This window comes from Rattus norvegicus, chromosome 8 (assembly GCF_021556685.1).
Source record: "Rattus norvegicus strain SHRSP/BbbUtx chromosome 8, alternate assembly SHRSP_T2T, whole genome shotgun sequence".
Lineage (NCBI taxonomy): Eukaryota > Metazoa > Chordata > Mammalia > Rodentia > Muridae > Rattus > Rattus norvegicus.
The window spans coordinates 73180465-73188509 of NC_141541.1; positions in this window are offsets into that span (position 1 = coordinate 73180465).

Consider the following 8045-nt stretch of genomic DNA (forward strand, 5'->3'; position numbering starts at 1 on the left):
CTACAGGAATTCTAGAGGGTCTCTCTCTTCCCCTGCGCAGAGGTGAGCTGGGGTCTGGCTGAACCCTCCTACCATAGCATAGCATTTACCTTCAGACCTCGACATCTGTGTCTTCCAAGTTCAGTAAACTTGTCAGAATCCAGGGTCTAGAAGAGTGGGTGAAGAGCTGAACCCCAGGGAACACCCCATTCTCCTCCTGCCAGCTCACCTAGGAATCCTAATTCAAGGGTCGAGTATGAAGGGCATGTCAGGGGACGCATATCCAATCCTGCCTAATACCCGCCTCCTCTAAGAAGCTTATGGGGCATTGTACAAGTTCTGGGTCCCAGAGCCTCAGAACAAACCTGAGGGGGTAGACCTTTCACCAGGGACACAGAATAGACTCTCCATGGGACTGCTCCCACCAGAGTCAGGTGGGGAACTTAAATTTATTACTAAGCTATGGGAATTCAAGGCCATTTAGGGCTTCCATGATTAGATGGGAGGAAAGACATGGACAGAGGCAGAAAGTTCTCTGAGGAAACTGAGAGAAAGTGCATGGGGCTTAAGTGATCAAAAGACATCAGCACCAGGCTCCACTGGCTACCGTGGGAGTCCAACCATAAGTGTAAATGTGGAGACAGTAACGCCCATCCTGCCTACAGATAGGGTGAGTATGAAAATCAAGTTGAAACTGAGGGACCGAGAGGAAACTACTTTGCAAATTTGAAAGCATTTTGGAACGTATTTTATTCAACCAAAGGAAACCCTTAGGTAATCATGCTGGAACATCACAAGGTCCCTAAGACATTGGCTCCTGAGCCTCCTGAGCCTCTAGCCCACCACTTGGAGCTGATCACTGTGGCAGTTTGGGTCCCGTGCCCGGCAGCCATGTCACGCACTAGGCAGAGTTAGATGAATCTGAGACGCTGAGAGAACAGGTGTACCTGCTCATGTAACTGCCTGGTGTTTACTACCTGCCTGGCTCTCCTTCCCTTGTTTTCCATGAGTACAGGAGTAGCTGCTGCTTGAATCTGACATAACAGGTAATCCCTCCCAGCCTCACACCTGCCCCATGTCACCCCAAATATCCTAGAAGAGTGAATGGTAACTTGCTTCCTCTGCCAAACCCTGCAGGGGCACGGCAGCTGGAAGAGTGAGATAGCTCTCTGCCTGCCAGTGACACCCGATGCCTTTGCCTAGGGAAGGAAGGTGATCTCTGACAGTCATGCCTCAGGCAGAACCAGGCTCACTTCCTTTTCCTTTCTTCAACGTTCTGTCTGGCCCACAGAGACAACAAAAGGAGGACAATTGACAAAGTGAGTTCTCTTTTCTTCTATTTAAAGTGCTATTTCTACAGTGCAGAGCATCCGGAGAAGAAAGTCCCCAGACAAGAGATCCCTTTCTGTCATATCCTCCACTGTGTTAACCAGTTCTTGCTAGTGTCTAACCCACATTTTACTCAATAGAAACTATTCTAGTTTCTTCTGTCCTACCCTCATGAAATTGAAGCACCTTTTGAAATCCAGTGGACAGTAGGAGTTTGCAGTTCGTCTAGGAATGCAAGCATCATGTGCACTAGTCCCGAGAGCTTGGTCTGACTTCTGAGATGTAAGTAAGTAGCGCTCTGGTTGGTAGGAGGAAGGAGATAAGGACATTACCGGGTTGAAAGGGTTGTCCTGAGAATTAAGCAGTTACTATGTAAGGCATGTTAACAGTGCCTGGACCTGAGGCTGTTACTTTGCTTGTAGGGACCATAGGCTACCAGCTGCTGGCACTGTAGACAGGTGTCACAGGGCAGAAGATCCCCACACAGTCCATCATGACAACTCTGTGCATTGTATGCTTGTGAGTCTGATCAATGCTTGCCTCTGACTCTTGTAATGAGCTCCAAGAGGACAGGACCTTTTGTCTTATCTTTTGCTGAATCCCCAGAGCTCAGAGCAATGCCTGCCACTCAATATATTCATTTTGACTCTGAAGAAAAAGTATATCCAGTCAGGCGCACGCCTATAATTCCAGAACTAGGGAGGTGAAGGCAGGATGATCGGGAGTTGGAAGTTAGCCTTGGTTACCCAGTGAGTTAAAGGCCAACCTAGGTAATACAGTGATAACCTGGGTAATACAGTGATAACCTGGGTAATGCAGTGATAACTTATCTCACACAAAAACAAAGTTATCATAGGATGTGGAGGCTGAGGAGGGGTTTGAAGGCCTGACCTACACAGAGAGAGGACTGATACTCAAAGACTTTATGGACTTTCAGTGGGGAGAGAAAGTCCAGCACCTCTGAGAGAGGGAAGTTCACCCACTTTCTCTACAGATGCCTCATTTTATCCTCTCCTCTGGAACAGGGTGGCAGGACAGACAAGGGCTCTGACCCTCACAATAAACTCATGGTAACCTCACTGGCTAGAGAAGCCAGGGCTTCAAGGCTTGACAAGGTAACAGGGGGGCTTCTCCTTGTTCTTTTCTACCCTCTTCTAGAACAAAGGAGCGATCTGATGTGGAGAGTTTGAGGACAGGGTTGTTTACCTATTTCTGAGTCTACCTCAGGAATTGGTACTGTGATTTGAATGAGAATGGTCCCCTTAGGCTCTTGTATTTGAATGTTTGGTCCCCAGTTGGTAGAATTGTTTAGGAAGGATTAGGAGGTGTGGCCTTGTTGGAGGAGGTGTGTCATTGAGGCAGGGGGTGGAGCTTTGAGATTTAAAAAGCCAATGCCATTTCTAGGTTCTCTTTCTCCTTTCCCTTCCCCCTCCCCTCCCCTTCCCTCTCTCTCCCCCTTCTCCTTTCTCTCCCCCTTTCCATCTCCCTCCCCCTTCCTTCTCCCTCCCCCCCCTCCCTCCCCTTCCCCTCTCCCTCTCTTTCTCTCTCTCTGCCTCTTGCTTATGGATCTATGGTCTCAGCTACTGTCCCAGCACCATGCTTGCCTGACTGCTGCTATGGTCCCTGCCATGATTATCATGGACTCTAACCAACCTTCTGGAACTGTAATCCCCCAATAATCTCTTTTATACATCATGGTGTCTCCATAGCAATAGAAAAGTAACTAAGACAAATTTCAACTGCATAATCAATTGCCCCGTGAAGAATGGACACAATTCATCAAGAGCTACAATTCAAATGCCTTCAGACCTAGGCAAGAAAAACTCCTCTACCTCTACCAGCTCTAGCAGGTCTTAATGGAGATTTCCCGGGAATGTGGCTGCCCAGAGAATGAAGAGCACACTGAGAGATACCCCAAGGTCAAACCACTCAAAAGTATTAAGAGACTTTTATATGGGGCACTATGTAACCCACTAATAAAATAGTGAGTCTGACCAAGAACAAGTCTCCTAGAGTCTTGTATCCTCAGGCCCCTCATTCATGTGACTAGGAAGATAAGAGTCCCACGGGATCCCACCACGTTAGAATGAGTCATGAAAAAGCACATACATCGGTCAGGCACTGTAACTGCACAGCCTTCGGTCTTTGGCTTTTTTTTTTTTATGTTATGATGTGTGTAGGGATTTTAAATGGGGATGGAGAAATGGCTCACCAGTTTAGAGTGAGCACTACGTTCACAGATACCTGAGTTCATTCACAAGCAACTATGCTGTAGCTGGTTATCAACTACCTGTAACCCTAGCTCCGGGGGCATCTCATCTGGCCTTTGTAGCACATGCATGTACCCACGCACAAGACACATACACATAGTTATAAATACACATAGTTACAAAGCCTTATGTACTTTTCCTTTTAAAGATGCTACTAAGGTTTTATAAGACTGAGTAGCCAGAATAAGTGAGTAGGAGCCTTGATCATAAGGACCTTTAAAAATGTAGACTTTAAGACACTTTTCAAAAACCAGAGTGTCCTGAGGAAAGAGATCCCGTTCTTTTTCTTACAGAAATGTGGCAATTGCCAATTTCTCTGCTTTTTCCTTAGACTTTCCCCACCCTCAAAGACCCCTTTACTTCCTGCCTGTCTTCTTTCCATATCCAGCATCACATGAGACTGGCGGGGGTAGGGGGTGTGTGTCCAGTGGTGGATAAGGCAAGGTCCTGTTTGCAAAGTAAAGAAGTTCATTGGAATTGAAAATGTATAAAAGCTTTTCTTTGTTCAGTGAGTCTGTCTGTGACTTTAGAATAGAGTGAAGCTTTGTCACTTTCCCAAATGCTCTGGAAAAGACTGAAAGAGGATTGAGAGCAATTAAAGAAAGAGGCCACAGTTTCTTCGTGAAGCACACTGCACGGGAAAGAGACACAGAGGAGGAGCCTGGAGTTAGAGTCTTCAGAGGCATAGCAATAATTTCCATGGTTGAGGGCTGGGCGAATGGCTGTAACATGCTTGTGCACAAACTTGAGGATCCAGATTTGGACCCCCAGCACCAATGTAAAAATACAACTTGATAACACAAGTCTGACTCCCGAACAGGAGAGACAGGTAAATGTCTACCAGGAGCTCAGTAGTCAGCCAGTCTTGCCAAGATGTGAGTCACACCGTCTCAAAAACATTACAAGCAGAGAACCCGAGAAAGATGTTCCATGTCAACTTCTGGCCTCCACACACGCATGCACTCACACACTAATGTGTACACAGATCATGCGCACCAAGATTTCGAGGTTTAGGTATTAATCAGATTGTAATCCAAAGAAACAAAACATTTAAAAAGTGGAGAGCCTCAGATTACTGGATATTTGAAAGCCAACTGGAGGATAGTAAAGATTTATTGTTAATTCTTTTAAATTTGATAGCAGCCATATAATTATGTTTTTTTTTTTAAAGAAAAGGTTCTTATGTATTTGGGGGGATTTGGAGCTATGGCTCAGCGGGTAAGAGCACTGGCTGTTCTTGCAGAGCTCAGGGTTCTCAGCACCCACATGGCAGGTCAAGCCACCTGTAACTCCAGTCCCAGGGGATCGGACACTCTCTGCTGGACTCTGCTGCCTCGTCTCTCCTCTGTAAGACGGAGATGGGATCCCTGAGCAAACTGCCTAGCTGGTTAGCCGGGAGCTCTGCGCTTGGTTGAGAGACTGTGCACAAAAAGAAGGTGGAGAGCAGCTGAAGAAGATTCCTGGTGTCACCCTTGGGCTCCAATTCCACTGCACTCCTAAGACCATGTATTCATGCGTATTCACAGCACACAGACCCATGAAAAGGATAAGGCAGACAAAAGTTCTTATTTCTAGAGCTATGTACCAAAATGTTTCTGGACAGAATGTTAGCTGTCTGGGATCTCTACCAAAATATTATGCAGAGAAGTAGGATGCCACTGAAATAAAATTAAAGATTTGAGTTAACAATTGGCTGGTGAAGGGGGATTTCTTATGCTTATCCATCCTTGTGTGTGCTTCTCTGTGGTGTTTTTCTTTTGAAGGCGTCTGAAGGAGGGGGTCTCACTATTATGTACCCCTCGATAGCCTGAACTCAATATGTAAACTAGGCCATCCTGAAAACTGCCTGAAAACATCTGTGTGTTCTGCCTCCCAGTTACTGGGATTAAAGGTGTATGAAGCACCAAGCTGGCTGTTTTTCTTCTTTTTTAAAGATAGGGTTTCACGTAGACCAGACTGGCTTTGAAATTTAGGAAGAAAAAAAAAGGAAAGAAAGAAAGAAAAAAAGAAATTAATTTAGGAAGTCCATCTGTAGTTGAATTTCTGATCCTTTTGCTTCCACTTCCTGAGTGCTTGGATTGCAAGGGAGTACCATCAAGCCTTATTTATGCAGGACATGGGACCCAGGCTTTGTGCATGCTAAGCAAGCACTCTACCATTGAGCTCCATCTCCACCTCTAGAAAATGTCTTGACATTTTTATTTTGTTGGTGTTGTTGTTTTGTTTTTAAAGAGGGGGTCATATCTGAGATTTCACTAGAGTTCTACTCTGGTGGAAACAGTGCGATGAAGAACTGTAGGACAGAGGGGAGAGTGTGAAACTTGGGCAACACAGGAGAGTCAGTCAGGGCCAGGCGAGATGTAGCAGGAAGGATGATGAAGGCCGTGGGCCAGCACGGATGTGTAAGAGGGGAGGGAAGTACACAATAGGGAAACGAGCCCATGGCTCCCCATCTCTCCCTCTCATTCCACTTTTTCTGTAGTCACTACTTAACCTTTCTGTCTATAGATGAAAATCTTGTCTTGGGGACTTAGTGAACAAACCAAGAAATTCCAGTTCAGTTCATGGGGTGCAGAATTTTGTCACTAACTTCTGTCTTACAAGCACACTATGACCAAACCACCCCACCTTTTCAAAGCCTGTGTCACAGCAGTTCACTGTTTTAAGTCAGGAAATAAGAGGTGAGATATTACAAAAGCAATGTTACTTATTGGTTTCCTTTAAAGTTATGTGTGGGAACATGTAAATACTGCGGGTCTTTTGGATGGGAAAGAGACTTATCAGTCACCTAAAGCTTGAAAGGTATTGCCTTTGAATCACTCTGTCCCTTGTCAGTGCTCTGACTTTTCGTCACTGAACAATCTTCTGATTCGGAGCTGATCAGGGGCTCCAGTAACAAGGAAAAAGTACCAAAGCATGTAATGGTTGCCGTGAGTTACCTGGTCTCCTCTCAATAGTTCTGCCTTTTATCATCAGTTTTAACAAATTGACCTTTTCCTTTCTAAGTCACTGAAAATTCAGCCAGCTGTTCAGCAGGACCAAGACAGCAAAAATCTGAACACCCATCAGATCATTAATAATGAGCAAACTAATAAACTTAAGTTTAGTCTGTAAGACCATAAACCAGACCATGTATCTAAGCTGGCCTAGAACAGCAAGCCATGGCTGAATCATAGCCACAGTAGGGACAACTAGACAGATAACGCCTCTGCCTGCACAGTCTTGGCAAGATCCCACCCAACAAGGGGGACAGGGTGTGTTAGAAATTACGGCCAAGTATTCAGTTTTACTTGCCTAGAATCCCACGCCGTTCAAGCATAGCAAGGTCTTTGAGATGTTGAGACTAGCCTGGTTGGGAAAAGACGTTCTGAACAGGAACTAAGTCTACAGGCCATGGGGCCTTGTTATTGGTTTCCCAGAACCTGGTGTTGCTTTCTCTGCCACCTCTAATAGAAGGAGGAAACAGCAAAGAACAATAAACACTCTCTCCCACAGAGTAAGTTGTGATAAGTCTGTTCTTTTTTTTTTTAAGATTTATTTCGTTTTAGTTATGTGAATACACTGTTGCTGTCTTCAGACACATCAGAAGTGGACATCAGATCCCATTACAGATGGTTGTAAGCCACCATGTGGTTGCTGGGAATTGAACTCAGGACCTCTGGAAGAGCAGTCAGTGCTCTTAATCACTGAGCCATCTCTCCAGCCCGATAAGTCTGTTCTAAGAGTGTCCCTTCCTTATCCCAATTGCAACCCATAAGCTAAAAGAAAAAGTCATATGCCTAAGACCTTCTAGGGAACTCTGTATTCTCACTTGTAATTGCTGTACTGAAGTACTATAACTACTCAGCGACCTGTTGCCATCTGTTGATGCCTACCACTACCAGACATTCCCTGGGCTGTAGGGTTTGCCCACCTCACCCTCCCATCCCCACAAGGAACTCCCAGAGGCATATACTACGCTAGGGACACCCAGTGGAGAGAAGCCGGCAGAGATCCTCAAAGCCTTACAAGGAGTCCTAAAAGCAAAACCCTCACTCAACACACCCCAGGCACCACAGCAGTAATTGAGCCACGCTTCCCCCCTTCTCAACCTCAGAGTAGGGAAATAACAAGAAACGAAGATTCCAATGCAAATTAGGCTCAGCGCAGCCAGATGCTTACAATCTGAGCACTCGGTCGGGAATTGCAGTTTTTTAAGAGTAGGAAGAGCATTCTGTCTACTGTGCAGAGGATGTGACTGAGAAGCAATGACAGAAATGTGAGTTAGACACTGGCCAGGAGTCTACAGGTTAGTAAGAAGACAAGGAAGAGATAAATGGAGGGACGCACGCAGGGAATCTGGTAAGACAAAGAGGGGAGGGCCAGAAACCCGCAGGGCTCAGCCTCAGGGTAAAATTGGGGATCCTTGGGCGAGAGGCAGAGAAGAAGTGCCCCCTAGTGTCCCAAAGGAGCCATAGCCCAGCTCCC